Source organism: Cibotium barometz, chromosome 36 (assembly GCF_041138505.1).
Source record: "Cibotium barometz isolate CiBa-2024 chromosome 36, ASM4113850v1, whole genome shotgun sequence".
Classification (NCBI taxonomy): domain Eukaryota; kingdom Viridiplantae; phylum Streptophyta; class Polypodiopsida; order Cyatheales; family Cibotiaceae; genus Cibotium; species Cibotium barometz.
In genome coordinates this window covers 2,345,871-2,368,735 of record NC_141081.1, presented here as the reverse complement: position 1 = coordinate 2,368,735, position 22,865 = coordinate 2,345,871, and the positions used below count along the sequence as shown (strand labels likewise).

At 46.2% G+C, this 22,865-nt stretch overlaps 1 pseudogene across 1 annotated transcript in view; it reads left to right on the top strand.

The window, feature by feature from the left end:
- The first annotated feature begins 9,509 nt into the window (after positions 1-9,509).
- The window catches only part of LOC147617403 (protein SLOW GREEN 1, chloroplastic-like), a 63,735-nt pseudogene continuing 50,379 nt past the window's right edge, over positions 9,510-22,865 (top strand). Inside the window, exons 1-2 of the transcript XR_015262185.1 lie at positions 9,510-10,358; positions 10,651-10,797. The product of XR_015262185.1 is annotated as a protein SLOW GREEN 1, chloroplastic-like (transcript). The remainder of the gene's footprint in view (positions 10,359-10,650; positions 10,798-22,865) is intronic.

The window sequence follows — 22,865 nt, the reverse complement described above, 5'->3', positions numbered from 1 at the left end:
TTGGTCAAGCCAAAAGCCATGACGCGAAAGGCAAACACTCCAAACTCCGTTGATAAATGCTGTTTTAGCTTGGTCCTCGACTGCAATTGTGATCTGATTGTAACCCGAGTACCCATCTAAAAAGCTATATGCCTCCTTGCCTACCACTCTTTCAAGCACATGTTCAGAATATGGCAAGGGGTAATGATCCCTTCTGGTGGCTGCATTAACCTTTTTGAGATCAACGCACACTCTGAGTTTCCCATTCTTCTTTGGTACGATGACTATCGGAGAAACCCATTCTGAGTGCTCAATAGGATATATATGAATCCACATTTTACAAGCTTTTCAATTTTCTCTTGTACAATCTTTGCGTACTTAGGATTCATTGGGTAGGGACGTTGCTAGACTGGTTTAGTAGTGCTAATCATTGGAATCGTGTGTTGCACCACTGAGGGTGGAACACCCTTCATATCATGATATGTCCAAGCAAATATGTCCTTGAATTCTTTAAGAAGCTTCTTAAGTGCAGCTTCCTCTGACTGGGTGAGGTCTTGAGCAATAAAAACTGGTTTAGACTCCTCACTTGGTGGTAGGTGTTCGTTGGGCTTTTATGAAGACCACTTTACGTTCCCCTGTGGTGAATGATTTGAAATGCTCGGGTGCGGGGTGTAAGTCTATTGGTTCTTGTTGTGCCAGGCTTTTTTCTTTCAATTCTGCCTCCTTTTGTTGCTGAGCTAACTCTTGGTTTTGCCGCCTTCTTGGAGTACGACTTAGTTTCGGCTCCTCTTCGATCTCTAATTGGGCGACGTCATGAGGTTGCGGAATACACCACATGACACTTTGGAGGTATTGTCCCCGATTATCCGCTAACTTTCGATGAGCGTCAATAGCTCCCACATAACTAAGCCATTCTACAGTGGATCTCTCCTTGTTTATTGTGGTTCGCACATTAGCTCGATAGCGTTGGTGCTTATGTCTCGTTTTCTTCTTACCAAGTTTTTGATTTTTGTTTCTATCAGATTCGAACTCACTTGGTCGATCTTCACTTGTGTCCCCCTCACTCTCGGATGAACTGTAGGAGGTCACTATCCTAGACCTTGAGCACCTTGCTTCCACATTTGGGGGTGAATATTTGATTCATCCCCCCCATCAGGCTCAGCAAAGTCAGTTTGTTCTTGAGATTCATACTCAGAGTTACATTGGTCAGAGTCTTCGCTACTGTCAGTTGAGTTTGCCACTTTCTTGCCATCAGGAGTCAAGTGCATAACACCTATCATGTTTATTGGCACTAATGGTGGCATATCTTGCCCCTCAGGTGTTACCCAACTTGTGCCTCTATTTCCCCATGTGTCTATGGTTGCCGCTAGGTGTACCCAATCCACGTTATCTGACTCAATCATACCCGATAGGACATCCATATAAGGAGAATCTTTCCCATCATCAGTCTCTTTTTTGCATATATAGCAATACCTTAATGGGACGGAGTGAATAGTGGTATCCAATCGATTATAACCTTGCTTCCTAAAGGATGTACATGACCATTCTCAAGATCAACTTGAATGACAGAGTCTTGGACTTGTAGGTAGACATGGTTTTTCGACCAATCATGCACCATTTGTGCTTCCCTCATGAAAGGACATCTTAAGATCATTTGATATGACATAGGATGCTTGGAGAAATCCATTATAATGAAGGTATGTCTTACCTTGTACCCCAAAACCTTGATCTTAAGGTTCCTTAACATTCCAATAGGTTTTAGCAATAGTTCCGTTTGCCATCTTAACCACTATGTTTGTGACTTCAAGGTGAGGTTTTCCCATAGATTCCCAACAGTTTTTAGTCACAATGCTCACTCTAGCACCACCATCAAGGATTCCCTTTAGAGTTAATCCCTTGGTAGTAATGGGGAGGGTTGCATTAGATTCGTCACCTTCAAAGTACTGTCCCAACTTGTTCACAGGTATTTCAACGACCGAGTCTTCATCTAGGTTGGGTTGTAGATCCCAATGTTCCCCTTCATCTTGAAGCGTGTCGGGTCTATCCATATTTGCAAATTGTGGTAGCCCCGCCTAGTTCTCCATTGAGAAATGCCCTGAAGAGCTAAGAATAGCTCAGGATCTCCGTATAATTTGGATATGATCATGGTTTTGATTTCAGAGGACATGAAATCCATTAGCTTAGACACATTCAACGGTACTTTTCGAGACATCACCCCTTGACTAGGGACTGGTGAAGATGGAATCACTTCCTCTTCGATGGGGTCAGGCATTCCCTCACTAAACATTCTTTCAAGCAAAAAGGGTCTTTGCCCACTTCCTGATGTCCTATCCTCACTTTCTTCCCGAATGATACTAGGTATAGCTAATAGTTTATGGTTCCTGTGAGGCTGAACTTGCGTAGGAAACACTGTGTCTGGAATTTTAATTTTTCTCGGGTTTGGCTCCAGTTCTCTTTGTGTTTCTTTCACCAAACCCCTTAAGTGTTGCACTTGTTCAATCTCCTCAACTGGGTTTGGGTAAGTTCCAATCTTTTTCTTGAGGGTTTTTGGCCCACGTGGCTTGTCTTGGGGAGTCTCAGTCAGTTTGGGTGGCCGAGAGGGCATTAGCTGACTTGGTTGTGGGGCCGAGGAAGTCTCCTTCTGTTTCCCCTTATTTATGTATTCACTTGATTCTCCTTCGTTGAGCTCCAGAGTGGGTTCCTTCCTTAAGGTAGTGGCTTTGGTCCCCATGGTTTCTATTGAATCGGAATCATCTTCAGGATCATTCATATACACGGGGTCACCTCCTGTCCCTATGTTAGTCTTTGAACTAAGCTTGGAGCTCGTGGCATTAAGCGATCTCTTCCGCCGCGTTTTCTTTTTCTTTGCTCGAGCAATTGATGCAGTATCCCTCTCTTCAAGAATGTAGTTTTGATTTTGAAGCATTGACCGTGTAACTACATTCGCGGGTACAACGGGTGTGGTTCCTCGTGCCTGGTTGGTGACCTCAACCAAATTCAATGGCGTAATCTTGGGTGCATTAGGATTATGTGGACATTGAGCGATCAAATGATCTATGCCACAACGATTACATGTAAGTATCGGCATTCCCGATGTGCTCCCTTGATTTGGTTGCATCTGAGTAGCGATCTTCTATAGCCTATTAGGGCACTCCGCTACACGATGCGGTCCACCACACTCATAGCATTGAAGAGGTGGTCTCCTCGTGCCAAGGTATTAAGGTTTTGCCCTCTTGTAGTGAGAGCAGCCGCTTGACATATAGGCTTGACTTGCCCGAAATGATCCTCCACGTAGTACTGGGGAGTTATTTCAAACGTATCAATCCCGTATGGAGCAGTGGGGTCTATCTCCTCTTCATAATCCCCACATGCACTATGTGACTCACAACCCATCTGGTTTATCGAGGTAATCCTTGGATGTGGAGGTTGTGGTCCTAGCACTGGCGGTGGTAACGGCACAGACTGGACTACATTCGGATTCCTTGGAACTATGTGCTGTGAGACAGTTGCTCGACAGGTTGTGCAGGCATTAGCGCGGGTACTTGAGGTGTGTTTGACCAGGCTAGTGGTGCCTGATTTGCCAACATTCACTTAAGTACTAGGCAATCTTTAGATTGATGGCCATACTTACCACATGCATTGCAATTCCCATTGAATTTGACTTTGAATGTGGGACATTCACTCGTGCTATATGGTCCTAAGCAAACCGAACACCATTGTTGCTCTCTTCTTGGGTACATATGGCTATTTTGAGGAGCTCGATTACCCCTAAAGTATTCTTAGAGAGCCTTAGTAAGGTCGGTCACAGACATTTCGGATATCTTAGGCTCCTTGGCAATAGGCTTTACCGTCATTGGCTCGTGCCCAGATACTTGCGAACTAACGGATTTTGTCTCCGAAGACACCTTTTTACCTGCAATCATCAAGTTGTCTTCTAACTGGATTGCATTGGCAGTGCTTCCCACGTTGTAAGACCTCTAATGACTAAGCCATTGTATATGTCCTCGTGGCGCAATCCTCGGATGAATCTATCGAGCAGTTGGTTATTATTGAAGCGCTCATCGGGAGTGCAGCGAGAATTTAGATGCTTCAATCGACTTATAAAGTCTCTCACTGACTCCCCTTCCTCGCGTTCAGCTTTTTTGGAGTTAAGATGCTACTCCCCAAAGCACACCCTCACGTATGTATTCTTTGAAGAACAATTTCTTGAGAGTGGGGTAGTGAGTGCGCTCTTCAACCCTCAAGGTTCGATACCAATCTCCGGCCTTCCCACTCAAGGTTAAGCCTAAGGCTTTACACTTATGCAGCTCATTGTGCTCTTCCAAGGAATCACACACGTGTTCAAAGACTTCAATGTGCTTCCTAACATCCTCGTTACCACTGAAGTTTTGAGTGAGCTTAGCCACTTGTACTGCCTTGCTTCTAGGTTCTCTCTCAGGCATGCCCCGCATGTTCTCCGCAATAGATCGTCCGATCGTCTGAGCAAACGCTGCGAGATCACCTAGGTGAGCAGGCATAGCTAGTGGAGGCACTTCTGGGATAGCCTGGTTGATAAGAGTTGGCGTTGGTCTGGGAATGTAGGCAGCTGACGTAGGATATGATATGTGACTAGGCCTAGCTCCTCTTGGATAAGAGTTGTGATAAGGCGGTCGTGGAGCATACGCCATTGGCATACTAAGAGGCGTAGGAGCTACATGAGCATGAGTAGCGATAGGTACATATGGTCGATAGGCACTGGCACGCACTGTTGTATGTACTGTTCCACTAGGTAGCGGCGTCGTACTAACTACAGCGGTAACAGGTGCACTTTCCGTTATGCTCATCATTGGGGTAGGCATTGTGGATATCTTAATGGAAAGTTGAGCCAAGGTTGGAAAGCTAAAGTTACTGCTCGTGGGCTCAACCTGCATTGAGACTCCAGGCGAAACAACATACGAAGGGTCTATGGGACTCACCGAGGGAGTCTCCAATTATGATAGGGTTGGTTGTTTGGCCTTGCCCGTATCCAAAAATCTCATAGGGCCAGTGGAAACTAAGTTCACTCCCCTATTTTGCCTCTCAATTTGGATAATTCTATGAATAACCTCACATATCATTTGTTGTTGCTCATCTATATTAGTGGCGCTAGATGTAGATCGTAGGACTTCTAACCAACCTACATGGTATGTGTAACCCGTGTATAGGTCAGTTAGAGTCTCTGTGTGTAGATCATATTCTCAATTTTCATTGAGAAATATCCCATCTAGACTTGGTGTGCCAAACGGTTCTCTTGAAGTGGACGCAATGTCACTTCTTATGGATTGGCTTCTAGGGACCTCTACTTTAGGAAGAGCATCGAAAGGTGGTAGCTCAGTAGGGCCCTCATTAAACGAAGTGGGTAGAATATCCACATGGACACTCCTTGGGAGGGTAGGGTCTACATGAGATGTGAATGGCGAATCCACTACCCCTCCTTCTTCATTTACTTCGCTTGTCGCATGTTCAGAGCGTGTAGCTCTACTAAAGGTCTTTATTAGACGACTAAACATGCTAGATCCGGGTTGTGGGGCCCAAACTGGCATGTTTTGGCTTGTCTCCTTAGGGTTCTTGGTAGGGTGCCCTTCCATGGCTTCTGAGTCAGAGGACGAGTCACTAGCCGCTATTCGTGGATCTTGGGTTGCACTTCCTTGGGTTCCAGCGGAAGGCCAAGATGCTAACGTGGAGGGATGGTGTGAGCCTGCATAAACTGAAACGCTTTCTAGTGGCTCAGACTCTAGCACCCGACCAGAGCGTAGATGCATGTGACGTTACGGGCGTTGGTAACTACCCTTGAAGTCCACACAAGTGGTTTCTTAGGTGTTTCACACCCCGTTTTTACTTGTTTTTGTATTGTTTTTAACATGTTTCTAACCCCCTTACTTATGGTCGAACCTGAACTAGGGCGTGTGATAGCTCGAAACGAGCGTATCGTTTAAAGGATCCTAGCGTGCTTTACAGCACCGTGTTCGCCTATCGAGAGCTCCTGTGGTCCTCAAAACAATCTGTTTCCTTGTGGAGGAAAGGGTGAAGGCCTATTTGCTTGTGGAGGAAAGGGTGAAGGCTTTATCCCACATGCTCACTTTACTCCTTGGGGAGTGGGCTACATATAGAGCTCAACTTCCCATGAGTCACTTGAAAGAAAGCTATGGAGGCTCACTCTCCTATATATATGTATATCATAAGACTGAGGCCGGGATCAGGGTCAATTGGGTGTTTTTCTTTTCAAAATTTTTTTCTCCAAATAAAAAATCTTTCCTCTCCACACGTTTGGTTTTTTCTTTAAAAATAAAACTTATTTTTTTAAATTATTTTTTTCTTTTTTTCTTTTTTTTTTCTTTTTTGAGATAAGTTTTCCAGGGTTTCTTTCTAGGGTTCAGCCTTGGCCGCGGCGCAGTTCACACATAGGCACAGGTCTGGGAATTCAGAAATCCCTCCTCACATGCAGAAAACAATGCACGCGGAGCGGAAAAATAACAAAAGAAACAAAATTGCAGAAGACAAATTACAGAAATAGATTGCAAAACACGGAAACACCTCAACAACAAACACACAGTCGGCACCATATGTTAAGGATATGGTGCCGACAAGCCCGACCCATGACTCAGAATATTTAAATTAATGACGTGAAACATAGTACGTCTCAATGTCCATCATAGGTTAACAGAAACCTTGAAAGGATGCAAACCTTGGAGCTCAAAATCTAAGAAAGAGATAAAAGAGGCGGCAGCACAAGCCCAAGCTCTTGCACAAGCTTTGGCAGAGGGAATGCTACACTTAGAGCCAATCCAAGAGGATCTAAAGGGAGAGTGGAAAACGGCTACCCATCATGGGCAAGTAGAACCCAACTCACAAAAATCCAAGAAACAACTTTACACATAACAAAATGATGAAAGATCCTAATTTCCTGCATACATGCAAACAATGCTAAGCAAGAGTTGGAGCCAGGGTAGAGTACAAGATTTGTAGCAAATTGTAAGTACACACTATAAGTACACAATGCGTAGGCTTGTTGTTAAAAATAAACATAGTTTCTTTTAGTTTATTATTAGCATTCTAAGTTTTTTTTAAAAATTTTGTTTGAGTTATTATTTTGTTGGTTTATTTCAATCTCTGCTCCATAAATATTCCATTCTAATTGTGTAGATTGGTAGCCCCTAAAATGCTTAATAGGGACTTAGAGAGTAATGCATGCAGAGCTTTGGAAAGCTCTTCTATGTAGGGGAAAAAGCATCTATCCTTGTTGGGAGTATTATAATGCCTTTTACATTGTCCCACAACTACACAAAATGCTTATGGAAGACTTGAACCTATTCCTCTACCATCGTTAAATAGTCCTAAGTGGCATATCCCTTGCAACCTCACAATTGATAACTTTCAACGTAGGCTATATATTGATACCCACACCTCCCCAATGAATTTCACCTATGACTCAGGAAGAGCTGATTTGGGATGGTTCATGTTGCTTTATATTTTAATTTAATTTTTCTCTACAGATAGTGGGACGATAGCCTGCTTCCGCGAAAGGCTAGGATGCAAAGGTGGATGAACATAAATGGGACTTGCTTAGGTGTTAAGTGGCTAAGGAGGAAACCAATGTAAGGTTTAACATAGGTTGGTAAAAATTTCATGGTAGTGTTTCCTTATACACAATGGAGTATATGGTGGAAGTTTACTATGATTAAGTGGGAACCATTGCCTAGACAGGAGATCGAGGTTCCAATCATGGTGTATGAAGCTGACATGCATCATAGTGTAGTAAATGACGATTGGAACCTTCTTAGGAGTGAAACAGTACTTGGCAAAAATGCATGAAACTTCAACTTTAGAAGGTAAGCATGAGGGACGGAGCCAAATGGAAATCTAATCTTTTTATCCCATAAAGAGCCAAGTTTTGCTTACCATCATAGATTTTGGAGTGTCCTTTAGGGCATTCTATGCAATACATAATTATTAGCGAATGATCATTAGTGCCGCATACTTATTAGTGAAGGATCATTAGGGATATATAATGTAAGACCAAGATGACTTACCAATCTCCTATTGCAAGCTAAAGCCATGGAGGAAGGTCAAAAACTCAATTCACATAGGATCCGCCTCCACCATGATGCTCGTGTTCATGTCAAAACAGTGGATCTGATGGCATTATGTGAATGAAGTTCTTGAACAAAATAGAGGAGCTTTCACCATCATCTCTTTGGGTCTAAGGAGGGCTTAATCATAAGTATATTGTAAAAACCTTTCCCTATGTAGAACACATGAGGTTGCCTTGGACAACAAGATTTCTTTCTCAAGCCACTTAACCAAGTTCCTTTTATTTGGAATCTTCCCAGTACAGAAGAGAATAACACTAAAAAAAGCCCTTTCTACTTCTCAACAAAATACTGGGGCAAAGTCACAAATACCTCGTTACTAGAAGAGGAGGTTTTATTAATAACAAAGCATAGAGCGGTCCAAGAGCTTTCACATTGGAAATTAAAGAAGAGCATTCACATGTATTTCAAATGAGTTTAGTCTTTGGAGAACAAATAAACATAGGGGTAACGAATGAGCATTCACATGTTTTCAAATGAGGTAACCCTTTGGAGAACAACAAGAGGTAATAAATGAGCAAATAAACTTGAGGAAGGAGATGACAAGGTGTGGAGTTGGAGTGCCAACTTGGCATATTCACTCAAATATCTTGTGCCCATTAATCGGGCATTAATAGATGACTTTTTTCTAAGGTGCTCTATTATGGGTAGACAACTTTTTTCTAAGGTTGCCACCCAGCTCCTATGAAGCTTGCAGCTATACCGTAGGGCTCCCAACCACATCCTCCTCTTAGCTCGTGCAACTCCATCCATAATCCAAGGCCAAGAGAGACATTGATGGACAAAGATAGAAGATGGGAGTTTTTGCAATCTACCATGAGAGAGAGAGAGAGAGAGAGAGAGAGAGAGAGAGAGAGAGAGATTTGTGGGTTCCACAATACCCCTAGTGATTTAAAGAGATGATGGAGGTTCTCTCTTCTCAAAGTTGAGAGAGAGAGAGAGAGAGAGAGAGAGAGAGAGAGAGAGTTCCATACTTTTTGTGAGAAAGAGAGCGAGATTCGAATTTCTTTTTATTTTTTATTTTTTTACCCAACTGATTCCTAGTTGATGAGAGGACTCCTCTCAGGGCCCCGCATGCCCTTTTACAAATAGCACAACCCACACACACTCGCGGGCAACATTACAAGGTACTATCATTCGGGGTAGCTAGCAAGGTTTGAACCCATAACCTCGGGCATATCAACCAAACACCTTAACAACTGAGCTACTGCCCGATGATAATGAGATTTGAATTTCGAATTTCCAATCCAAAAAAAAGACATCATCAAAATTTTATTTTAAGCTTAAAAACAAACTTTTGCTACATTACATATTAACCATGGACAACCAAAGAGAGAAAAGAGAAATCATCGATTTCTAAAAGATAAGAAAAAAAAATCCTTTAGATTGACTCAGGCTTCCATTCGTGTGCATTTACTTCCGAGCAAAAAAAATCCGTGTGCCTTTTTTTCCCCTGGCACGTCGTCATGCTTGAGCTCGCTTCTACTGTTAGGCTTCTACAAGGGGGCATAAAGAAACATCCATGGAAGCCCAGGCTTTCACAGCTTTGCAGCCTTGCCTTTTCATGCCGTCCCCCTACCTTCCGCAGCAGCGACAGCGTTCTCTCAGACGAATTTCACCTCTTTTACAGAAATGTCCGCCTGCCAACATCAAGGTCTTCGCCTTCAAAAGCAACATCAGCAAGCAAGACGTCGCCTCGGAACCTTCTGGAAGCTGGAAAAGCTGGCTCTGGAGCGACTGCGGCAGCGATTCCAGCTTTACGGGAAACCCGTTTGAAAGCATTCCGGCCAAAAGGTGGGCGGCCTTGCTTTCCTACAGGGCCCTGCTGGTGGGCGGCATAGGGCTCAGCATGAGAGCGGGTCCCGCTCCCTCTCCTGCTTCCGAAGTCGTTCTTCAGCAAGCAGTGGAAACCAAAAGACAGCAGAGAAGGGCGCCCAAAAGGGTGCCAAAGCAGCAGGTGTATTAGGAGATGAGTTCTGGAAGGACATTGATTTGTCCAAAGGATCTATTGAACTGATTCTGAAGAACATTCTAGAAGGTGACCCTAGCAATGTACCTGCATTGGAGTGCCTGGCCAAGAGATTGGTAGAGAATGATGACTTAGCTCATGCCCTCCTTGTGTTTGAGAAGCTTGAGGTCTTGGACCCAGATGAAATTGAGTGGAAACACATGAAGGCCCAGGTCTATGACATGGATGGTCAATTCCAACTAGCCAAAAAAGGCTTTGCAGATATCTTGAAAATTGAGCCTCTCTCCTCCAGAGCATTGCAGGTACTCTTAGATTTCTTCTCTTATCTTCAAGGAAATATATGTTTCATTTTTATTCATAAATGGGTCACATGAATGTTTTTTTTTTTGAAAAGATGCCTACTATTTTGCTTTCCCCCCCCTCTCATGTTTTTGTTCATGGCATATCCTTGCTGGTATGTATTTTTTTTAAAAAGAAACCTATGCTGGAAGAAAAAAAAATCAACTTTTTTTCCCCCCATTCTCTACATCTTTACATAGTATGGATGCTTGTTTTCCCGTTTTCACCAGAATAGTTTTTATGTTCCTATTATAGGGATTGGTGATAGTGATGAATCAACTAGAGGAAACGGATGCTGCTTTGAAGGTTGTAGAGGATACCATGGCCAAAGCGAAACAGGAAAACAACCTTGCAGAAGCTCCCAATATGGGGATGCTTATAGGCCAGTTTCATATGCTGAAGGTACATAAATTTTTATGTTTTAAAGTTTGGACTTGCTTTGGCCTCACTTCTCGAGCACTCTTTTTGTGTGAGAGAGAGTAACTATGCTGTATTTGTACTGCATCCTCATGTGGCATAGGCATTGGTATATATACAAGCATACTAGCACTCTTCTATTTGCATCATGCATTGTTTTTGCATCATAGGCATGGGCATTGGCTATTACTGACATTGCAGAGATTGACACTGTGGCCTGCATACCTTCACTGAGTTGTCTTGCATCTGTTTCTTTGTCCTTGTCAGATTCCATCTGTGCAAGTAGCAGTAGTGACAAGTTGTGTGCTTCCCAGAAGGCTATAACCTCAACTCTAAAATTTTATGGAGAAGAAGTTGATGGAGACCATGGTAGTGGGGTCTCCACGATGGTCCATTTGCAGCTCTGCAAATTCATCTTCTTGTTGATATGGGATGTCTTTGAGTATGCTTATACATGCATGCATCTTAGAACTGAGGGCAGATTTCGATGTATTACTGAATGATTCAAGGTCCTGCAGGGCCTCTTTCAATTTTCCAAATTGCACTCATTGGTCACCGTTGTGTGTGTGGGCGGTGAGGATGCTATTGTGTAATGCTTGTGCCTGCAAAAAGAGAGACGGCGAGGGTGAGGATGCCATTATGTAATGCTTGTGCCTGCAAAAAGAGAGATGGGGAGGGATGGACGCCTTGCGCGATGAGGTAAGCTTAGGTGGGTTACGTAAGGTCCATGGGGCATACACGTTGGGGTAGGGGGTGTGGTGATGGCAATGCGCAGGAGCACGCAGCACCAAAAGCAGGGCAGGTACAACCATTGCACAGGAGCACACAGCACCAAAAGCAGGGCAGGTACAACCTGTGTGAATGGAGTAGGGCGGCCACTAGGGCGCAGCATGAACAAAGGGGCAGGGTGGGGTGGGGGGGGGGGGGGGGCGCAAAGCTAATAACCATCAGAACTTTAATGTCAAACCTTGGACTTCCAAAGATAAATCTCGTAGAGTCTTTTGCAACCGTGTGATGACCTCCAACATCCATGCTTAAGCCACGGCTATTGCATTGTGTGGTTCAAGCCAAAGCTACTTCATCTATTGATTCGCCTATGTCTACTCAAGTTTTAACACAATTGGGACCCATCTTACAATACCCAATCTTTGTCCTGATTGACAACGTTGTGTCACGTGCATCCCGCACTTGGATGCCACGTAGACATATCTGTACAGAAGGTGCAGGACCTGGGATGGTGAACTGGTCCCATGTGAGCCCAGTCCGGGACGAGTTAGCCAGGGATCCATCTCAGTCGTCCGAGGTCAGGTGTGCATTGTCCTGCACAGGAGTCCAAGGTCAGGTGTGCACTGTCCTGCACATGAAACAGTGCCAGTCCGCACTGTGAGTCTCCCTCTGGAATGATGTCAGTGATTCTGTGTATCTGGTATGGTACCGGATGCCAGATCACTGAGTAGTTAGTTAGGGTTTGCTTTTAGAACAAGGGGCCAGCCCATAGGGCTACCCGGGGTCTTTGTGTGGGCATGGGGACAGTGTGAAACCACCCCCATGAGGGCCAGGAAGGTCCTGGCTGAACCCACCAGCCATGGAGGGGCTGTAGGACAGCCCTAGGGGAAGGCTAAGGGCAAACATTCAGGAGATGCAACCTTTGTATGGCTGTAGGGCAGGTATGGGGCAGTCCATACAGGCTGCCCAGCCCTCAGACTGTTTGCAAATCAGTGTCCAGTCCTTGTAGAAGCATGCGCATGCAACAAGGGAAAGAAGCGCTGGAATTTATGTGATTTTTTCAGCATCAAATGCTGAAGTACTCAGTCGTGGGACATTTATTGCTGGCCGCCTGAATTAATGCTGGCCGACTGCTGTTGATAGAGTAGTATAAATAGTGAGCCCACAATCCCATTGTTTTATCTCATTTTTCACCACTAGAGCTCAAGCATAAAAGGGGCTAGACAAGCCAAGAAGGTGCTAAGCAAAGGGGTGAAGGACTGCAGGTCAAGGGCAGGGATTTTCTCAGCCAAGAAAGGTCAAGGACTTCTGTATTTTCTTTTCAGATTCACATCATTCTAATAAAGCAAATACACCATCCGTGGTGGGGGCCCTATAGAGGGTATTTGGGACCCAATACTGTGTCCTCTCCATCTCTCTCTCTCTCTCTCTCTCTCTCTCTCTCTCTCTCTCTATTCTCTGCACATCTTCATTCAAGTTGTGCATTAATTCCGTTGCGAAAAGAGTGCTGATTTCTGAGCATTGAAGTTACCAATCTTCTCCGAAGCTTCCGCATGTTACAGTGGTATCAGAGCCTACTTCAAGTGCAAAGATTCAGCAAAGAAACTAGAATTTTTTCTCGCTCGTGTGGTTGGTTTTCAGACGCCAGCAGACTACCCTTTTCGGAGTGACTCCTGTCCCTTGAAGGACGGTTGGTTTTTAGCCTCCAGAAGCCTCCGGACGTCTCCCACACAGATAGTGGATGGTCAGATTGCATTCCGGAAAGGAAGTGCATTTTCCTGCTATGGTGAACTTCGACGACGAGAGAGACCAAGAACCATGGGACCAGAGTGCACGAGGCAGCGTAGCTAGGGCACGAGGCTTGAGTGTTACAGATATGTTCCAGCAGATGATGCGAGCAATCTGTCATGTGCATCAGCAATGCCATGGACCTTCTCAAGACTAAATCCAGAAGGGGCAAGCAGATAAAGACCATGAACCAGTAGAAGATGGACATGGAGCAGGACTTGGAGCAAAGCATAAATCAGAAGGGCTGTCGGCTGGATGGAGGATGACATCAGCAGCACCAGTGGGCGGTCGGCTGCAGGACAGAGGGTGCTGGCAGCAGGCGCATCAAGAGATCCAGTCGGCAGCATTAAATGGAATTAATGAATTATGAACTGGCCGACAAGCAGTCGGCCAGTTTCTCATGTACTCCAAGGGGCTATAAATAGCCCCCTTGCTCTTTGTATTAGGCATTCCACCCACTAGGGGTGTGGGTCACTTAGAGGTCCCATAGGGGACAGAATTTAGGGTTAGGAACCTTTTTATGAAGGCAGCCCATGGCTGCAAAGATCTGTACCTTTTTTGTACATAGTATATACTGAAATTCCAGCACTTCTCACTCTCTCTCTCTACTCTCTCTCTACCTGCGTTTTTGCATCATGGTGCGTTTTTGCATCAGAAGGTCTTCAAGAGTGTTTAGGGCTGAAAGAAGACTACCCAGAGCTTCCGCGTGTTACATTGGTATCAGAGCATCAGGCTCAGCCAAGCTAAACACTAATTCAGTCCCATATGATGGTGTACAGGTCCAAGGTACAGGAAAGTACACGGATTCGAAGCCCAAGGCAAGAACACAGATCGGGAAGAACTCCCAGGAGGTTTGTTGGTGGTGTTCCACAGTGCCAGATGGGGATGGCAGTTCCGTGAGCCAGATAGGTTCTAAGGGAACGGTCCCAAGGGAGGTTGATCCTCCAAGGGTGGTGTGAGAGTGCCAGACTCAGTTCCAGGAACGAAGACCAAGACGGTGTTCAGAGTCAGGGCAGGAATGGATTGTGGACTAGAGGAAGACCAGATGCATAGATCTTCATCAGAGACACAGTGGTTTGGAGAACAGATCGGATATTCAGAGAAAAAAGGTTTGCCAGGGATGGATGATGACAGAGGGATTTCGGAACAGGATTGGGATGATGACAGTCATCCAAGAGCAGGTTGGATTCCCGTCATCAAGTTTAGCAGAGGGGGATGTCATGTGCATCAGCAATGCCATGGACCTTCTCAAGACTAAATCCAGAAGGGGCAAGCAGATAAAGACCATGAACCAGTAGAAGATGGACATGGAGCAGGACTTGGAGCAAAGCATAAATCAGAAGGGCTGTCGGCTGGATGGAGGATGACATCAGCAGCACCAGTGGGCGGTCGGCTGCAGGACAGAGGGTGCTGGCAGCAGGCGCATCAAGAGATCCAGTCGGCAGCATTAAATGGAATTAATGAATTATGAACTGGCCGACAAGCAGTCGGCCAGTTTCTCATGTACTCCAAGGGGCTATAAATAGCCCCCTTGCTCTTTGTATTAGGCATTCCACCCACTAGGGGTGTGGGTCACTTAGAGGTCCCATAGGGGACAGAATTTAGGGTTAGGAACCTTTTTATGAAGGCAGCCCATGGCTGCAAAGATCTGTACCTTTTTTGTACATAGTATATACTGAAATTCCAGCACTTCTCACTCTCTCTCTCTACTCTCTCTCTACCTGCGTTTTTGCATCATGGTGCGTTTTTGCATCAGAAGGTCTTCAAGAGTGTTTAGGGCTGAAAGAAGACTACCCAGAGCTTCCGCGTGTTACACAATCGTAGACCAGACAACCAAGTTGGATGAGCAAAAGGCATAGATCTTGGGTCTGGAAGAGCGTACCCGTTCTCCAGCGTCACGTTTTCCATCTCCTCCTCCCTCTCCTTCCATATCCCAGATTCCAGATCCTGACACAGGGACCCTCTCGTGGGGTCACAGCCGCAGCCAAGCTCTTTGCTTGAGTTTCAGATGCGTGCATTGGAGATCCGACAACGTGAAGACGAAGCCATGCGACGCGTGGAGCACGAGCGTTACCTAGCAGCTTTGGACTAATGGTAAATTCGATCCCACAACTCTCTATTCATGGTTGCATTAGTTTGAAGCTTACTTTGCCGCAGTTAGAAAAACAGATACTGACAGAGTGATGTTAGCCAGTTGGTACCTGGAAGGTGAGGCCATTCCTTGGTGGACTCAGTGGGCTCATGCCCACACCAGATTAGGTATGGCAGCTTATGTGTGGGACGAGTTTGTCCGCGACCTTAAGCAGCGGTTTCTACCGCCCCACTACCTTGAGCGACTCAAAGACGAGTTCAGGGGAGCGCGTCAGAACGCGCAACCAGTCCTTCAGTTTGCCAATAGAATTTCGACTTTATGTTTGCAATTAGGCTTATCTGATTTGGACAAGAAAGGGTAGTTTTTGTATGGCCTTGACACGCAAATCCAATGGGAGGTGCATATGTTTCGGCCAGCCACCTTTGAGGACGCACTCTCACTTGCGTAGAGCCAGATGGGGTCTTTCCTAGGACAGAGCTCGGGAGCCTCTGTGTCATGTGCACAGTGCGTATCTACCGTGTGCTATACGCATGCAAGACTAGTTTCGAGGCTTGGGGAAGCTTAGAACTAGGCAGGCTGATTGACGAGCTGAGTTAGGGAAATACTAACGGGCGGGCACCCAAGTATGGACGGGCGGGCGGCCAAGTGTGGACGCTCGATGACCGGCCAAGAGCCTATAAAAGTGTGGCCAAGGTTAGTTATTGTATTATAGAGAGTCTCGCGAGTTTGTGAGAGCTCTATGGTCTTGGAGCCTGGATCTAGTGCAGACGTGCACCTACTTTATGCAGCCGAGGCCGGCAGCAATCTCGAGGCCCGCGAGGGCAGCTTCGTGGCGGTATGGGACGTCGCGAGGAGGAGATTGGTCGGTACGTCAACCTAGTTAGCTCAGCTCGTGGCTCGGTGGGGACAGCCAAGACTGTGGGCTCGCCCACGGCTGTCATGGTTGGGAGGTGAGTCAGGCCTGCACCCCCTTTGTTGTTTGTTGTTCGTTTGTTTGCAGGATTCCAGTTTCGAACCAAGATCGATCACGAGGGGATCCGTGTGGATTTGACAGTGGTATCAGAGCATACCTCGTGAACGAGCAAGTCGGTAGGTAGAGAAGAAGAGGTCGAAGAACGATATGTGTTAAAAAGCTTGCTGTTTTTCTGTGCATACTGCAGTTTTCAGTTTGGTATGTGTTTTTCCTTTATCAAAGAAACCCATGTTGATGATGGGAGATGGTAGGTTTAGTAGGGTTGATTGCTTTGCAAAGAAGAGGCCTTGTGTGCAGTCGCATAACTTGCAGGGAGAGAAAACAGGAAAAAGGAACGAAAAGCACGATGCTTTTTTGGCGCATGAGAGAGAGACCGAGCGAAGGATTGGTTGACGTGTTGCTGGCGAGTGTGTGTATGGGCCGCAAGAAGCCCTCTAGGCAGGCGCCTAAGGCCATGTAGGCCTGCGTAGCCAGGCAGCCAGGCGCCTAGGCTTGCGTAGCCAGGCCTACGCAGCCTAGCGCAGGCAGCCCAGGCCAGGCCGGCGCCCAGGCCAGCGCTCATGCCAGGCAGCCCGGCGCCCAGGCCACGTACAACAGGTTGGCGCCCAGGCCACGCACAGCAGTCTGGTGAAGCGCACACTGGCGGACAGCACTTGAGCGAAGGTGCAGCCGATTGCAGGTGACGTCAGCAGTCCACGACGGGTTAATCCAGGAGAGAGAAAAAAAAAACAGAAGTAAAGCTTACGTTTTTTTTACAAGCTTTCGTTTTTTTAAAAAAAGTTTAAATTTTTTATAAAAATTTAAAAGTCATCTCTCCTCCAAGGTTTCAAAGGTTTCAAGATGTTTATTTTTTTTTAGAAAAGAGAATATATATATCCATATATATATAATATATATATATATATATATATATATATATTTATTCAAAAAAAAAACACAAAAGCTAAAGCAAAAGCTAAGCCTAGCTTTTCGAGATTTTTTTTTGGCTTTTGGGAAACCTTTATAAACCCCCTCACGTGGGCTTCTTGCCACACATCTCTCGAGTTCTGAAGTTCTCAAGTTTTCAAGCTCTCAAGCTCTTGAGTTCGTTCGCACTTTCATTGTGCAAAGATCGAATTTTCTCTCCACGTACCCTCTTCACGATGTCGATCCAAGAATCAGAGTTGGAGCCCCTCGTGGAACGCGAAGGCTTGCCGGCTCTACGGAAGGAACCGATGCCGATCTTTTTGACGAGTTTGTGTCAAAATCAGATTTCCAAGAGTTCAAAGTAGCTCTCGAAGCTTCTTCGACGGAACGTCAGGCACAAATCGCAGCCCAGATGCAGGCTTTGCAGAACTCCATCGCTCTATTGACCACTACCCTCTCTACTTTCTCGGGAATGGATACCTTGGCTTCAGCTTTAGGTCCCAACATTACTCCGGAACCGTTCGGGGGTGAGCAAAAGCAGCGAACCAAGGAGATCGTGGACACCTGGCTACACAAGTGGCAAGTTCACTTTCAGTTTCATCCATATGATGATGGAAAGAAGATACAGTTAGCAGCAGGTTTCTTGTCCGGCAAAGCTTTGCTTTGGTGGAAGGAACTGAACCCTAAGCCAACGACTTGGGCACAATTTGAAGATATTTGCAAGAAAGAATTTCTCAAGAAAGAGGATGATTACGATGTTGTTGCCCGGTTTTCAGCTTTGACCATGACCTCGCAGCACCTCACTTATGAGGTCTATCTCCAGAAATTTCGTGACTTGCAGATGAAGGCTACAAAGATGGATCCCACTACTCTTTTGGGGTTTTTCGTAGCTGGTTTACCAGACTCGTACCGATTACAGGTTAAAAATAACAAATGTAAAACATTGGACGAGGCCATTCATTCAGCTCGTATCTATGATGATACGATGGTCTCTTCCAAGTCAAAACCCGTTACTGAGCAGGGGAACAAGCATAAAAGAAAGTTCTCCGCACCTATGGCTAACACGAATGAAGGCAAGTCTTCGGACCAACCTTCGAAGAATTCCAGTTCGACACCAGCGAAGAAGAAACGACTCCTTAGAGCTTTGAAGCTCAAGAAGGAAGGACGACGTTTTATCTGCGAAGAAAAAGGACACATGCGTAATGAGTGCCCGAAGAAAAAGGGTACCAAGTCAAACGCAAGACCCAAGCCAAAGGCAGCTGATCAGTTGTCTTTGACAGGTACGTTAATTACTGCACTTTCTCGCCCTAGTACTTGTTCTGATTGTCTGTTCATATCTAAGGTATTTGGCATGCAGGATCTTCTCTGAGTTTATGGAGAAGTGAATGGCCATAAAATTCACATTTTGTTAGACCCTGGCAGTTCGCATAACTTTGTTAACTACAAACTTGTGCAGAAATTGAGTCTTGATACGACTCTTAGCGACCATACCTATGAGGTACGTCTACTTGCGGGAAGACAAGTTTGGGATCGCAAGGTCGAGATGCTTCCAATCCAGATTCAGGACTACAAAGTGTCAGAATATGCAGCGGAGATGATGACCAAATTTGGGAACACGAGCAAAAGCAAAAACGCAGGCAGAAAAACAGCACAAGAGAGAGACAGATGTAGGCGTGTAACTCTGCTCTATATACACAAGAAGATCCCGAGATATGATACAAATGAGGTATGGGGGCTGAGGACCTATATATACTCCCCTAGAGGGCAGTCGGCCAGCATAAGAGAAGCCCACGATTGATAAAAGAGGTCCACGACTGCATAAATGCAGTCGGCCAGCTATCTGGTGCCAAAACCTGATCAAAACCAGTCGGCCAGCAGCAAGAGTGCCCACGACTGATAAACATCCAGTCGGCCAGCACTGTACTGCTCTTGGCACCCTCTGGCAGCCCTCCCAAGCCTCAGAAAAATGGGAAAAAATAGGGGAAAAATACGGAGAGTGGGGAAAAATGGGAAAACACCTCATAAGGGCGGGCACACCCACAACAAAGGCCCTGGTGTATAAAACTAGACAGGAGATGACTTCTAACACCCCCTCTCAGCTCCTGGCTGTGTGACCAACCACTGGGAGCTGGGGTGCCGCCTGAGCAAATCCTGAGAGCGACTTCGTGAAGAGGTCCACCGTACTGTCCTCCGTCGAACAGAACTCCAGCAAGATGTCATCAGCAATGATCTGTTCACGAACAAAGTGCCTCTGGATGACCATGGGTTCCTCCAATGGAAGCCCAAACCTGCAATGTAACCTCCTCCTGCTCCGTAAAACTGCTCCTGGGGCATAAGTAGATCTCGTCGTGTCCGGATCTCCTCCCCAAACCGAGTCACTCCAACCGTGGAGTCGGACTCCATCTAACAATCCCCCTCCTGTGTACAAGAGTCCATGATCCTTCGCATGCTGCAGAAACCACAGGAAACGCAATCTTGCCTCACAAAGAGACATCTGCAACCAAGAGCTCAATTGCCTCATCAGGAAGCTCCCGTCCAATCCGGTGTCCATCAACCAGATCAATGAACCATACAGCTTCTGAGTCACAGAGACATCACACTGCTCACAAGGATCAACACCTGTTACGGTGCACAAGCAAGTCCTGGAAACCTGATGAAACCTGTCAACCACCCCCTCTGAATCCGAAACCACAAAGCCTGGAGAAACCACCTCCTTCTGCAAGTAATCACCTGTCACCTGCCTGGCTTTCCGAAAGGTCTCTGTGGAAAGAACATCCTAATAACTGGAGGTTCTATGTCCCGAACACGACGAGACATCAGAGCATAAGTGACCTGTTCAGCTTCCTCTGACTCACGAACACAAGAACTACCAACCTCAGTACTGGAAAGTTCCTGCCAACTGCTGCCATCTACTGGCAAGCTATCCACCATCTGGTCTCGGAAAGCCCGCACCTGCAGCGTATCCACACCTGAGTAGCTATTACCACACTGCCACTCATCACAATCTTGAGGTCCTGGGAGAGAGAGTGCTGAAAGCCTGTAGACTCCATTCTCCACTCCACCTTCCCAAACCACTTGGCCTGTTGCTTTGTCCCGGAGAGCAACAAAATGCTCATCAAACTCCACCCGTACGCCAGTCTTGCAAACCTGATGCACTGACAACAGATGAAAACCAAGTGCCGGAACATACAACACCTGGGAGGAATGCTTCCCCCCTCTGCCATCGGGAACTATCTCCATCCTACGCTCACTGTGAATTGGGATAGTGGACGTATCCCCAGTAAGAATATGACCAGAAAGCTTGCAGAGATCCTGTAAACCGGAACGGGAAGGAGTCATGTGCCTGGAAGCACCACTATCGAGAATCCATTCCCGAGTATCCGTTGCGGAGAGTCCTCCAATCTCCTCCGTGCCTGAAGAAAATGAAGCATCGGTGTCCATCACCTCCAGGTGCACAAAAGCCGGAGTCTTCATGATTGGTGAGGAGTCTTCACCCTTCTCGGTCTTCCGCTTGGGACACTGCCTCCAATAGTGGCCTTTCTTGCCACAATCATTACAGGTCCTCTCTGCCTATAACTTCTCGCGGTCAACATCTTCTCAGAAGACTTCTCCGACGAAGCCTTCCCCTTGCCCGTGTTACGGCCTCTCGACCGTTGGCCAGTAAAGGCCTCCGAACCTCCACCCTGAGGAGGGTTCGTGAATCGTTCCTCCTGGTCCAGGACCATAGGCACAAGCTCCTCCCACGTGATGGTGCTGAGCCTGCCACTGGTAATCAACGACGAGTAAAACGCTGAGTATGAAGAGGGCAAATGTGACAGCAACGTTATGGCCATGTATTTGACGATATCTCCTTCCCAGCCTGGAGAACTTCCTGCTGAAGAGCCTGCAGCTTGTTAATATGCTCCCGCATCGTTGATGACTTTGCAGGGCTCATAACCCGCATCTGTACTTCCAAGGAAATCCTCTTCATGGGCGATACCCTGTTGTAAAGTGAGGCCAAATGCTGCCATATACCTCTGGCCAGCGTCATGTGCTTGACATGATTGATTACCTGTGGTGTGCAGTTGAGGAAAATAAACGAACGGACCCTGGCGTTGACGCGATCCCACATCTGCATCTGGGCCTCTCGGTCCTTTCGGGTTGACGGTAACTCCCCTTCCTCTGCTTCCGGTCGTGGAACACCAACAACGACGAAATCGGCGAGATCGTAGGACTCCAGAACGGATTCCATCATCACCTTCCATATGCCGTAGTTGCTCCCGTCCAACTGACGGTCCACCGGGAACGTGGGGAGTGTCGGGATCTTCACATGTCTCTCGGCCATCCCAAATAGATCTGCCATAGCGGGGATGTACTCTGAAAAGGGTGGGTGGGTGGGAACAAAGAAGAACTGATACCTGCAAGTGGCTGTCCAGCAAATCAGCCCGCCTTCCTCTTGCTTCTCCTCTTCCCGAACAGTCCAAAACAGTCCACCAATCAGCCACAAAACAGTCCCCTCTTGCTCACACAAATCCCAAGACCTATCTAGAGCCTAGGGCTCTGATACCATTTCAGAATATGCAGCGGAGATGATGACTAAATCTGGGAACACAAGAGCAAAAGCAAAAACGCAGGCAGAAAAACAGCACAAGAGAGAGACAGATGTAGGCGTGTAACTTTGCTCTATATACACAAGAAGATCCCGAGATATGATACAAATGAGGTATGGGGGCTGAGGACCTATATATACTCCCCTAGAGGGCAGTCGGCCAGCATAAGAGAAGCCCACGACTGATAAAAGAGGTCCACGACTGCATAAATGCAGTCGGCCAGCTATCTGGTGCCAAAACCTGATCAAAACCAGTCGGCCAGCAGCAAGAGTGCCCACGACTGATAAACATCCAGTCGGCCAGCACTGTACTGCTCTTGGCACCCACTGGCAGCCCTCCCAAGCCTCAGAAAAATGGGAAAAAATAGGGGAAAAATACGGAGAGTGGGGAAAAATGGGAAAACACCTCATAAGGGCGGGCACACCCACAACAAAGGCCCTGGTGTATAAAACTAGACAGGAGATGACTTCTAACACAAAGATACTCTGGAATGCTATGTTATGCATCTGGAAAATGTAGACTTATTATTAGGGATTGAGTGGTTTAAGACTCTTGACGTCCAGATAGATTGGTCTAGTCATATTTTTTCTTTTCAGCATAGGGACACCAAGTATAGTATTTTAGGTGATTGTATTCATCCCTCTCAGGGACCTCTTGTAAATACTATTGATTTTGGAAATATAATGAATTCTTCTTTGTACACCGCTTTCCATTGTGTCTTAATTCCACTTTCTTCTTTTCTCATCCCTTCCTTGGATGTGAATGAATTAAGTGTGTTTGAAAGCAAAGAATTACAGAAGTTACTTGATTCGTTTCAAGATGTATTTCCTAAGGAATTGCCATCGGGTTTACCACCTGAACGGGCAGTAGATCATCGTATTGACTTGATCCCTGGTGCTCATCCTGTGAGTATTCCACCTTATAGGATGAGCCAAGCTGAGGAAGATGAGTTGGCTAAACAACTCGAAGATTATTTGAG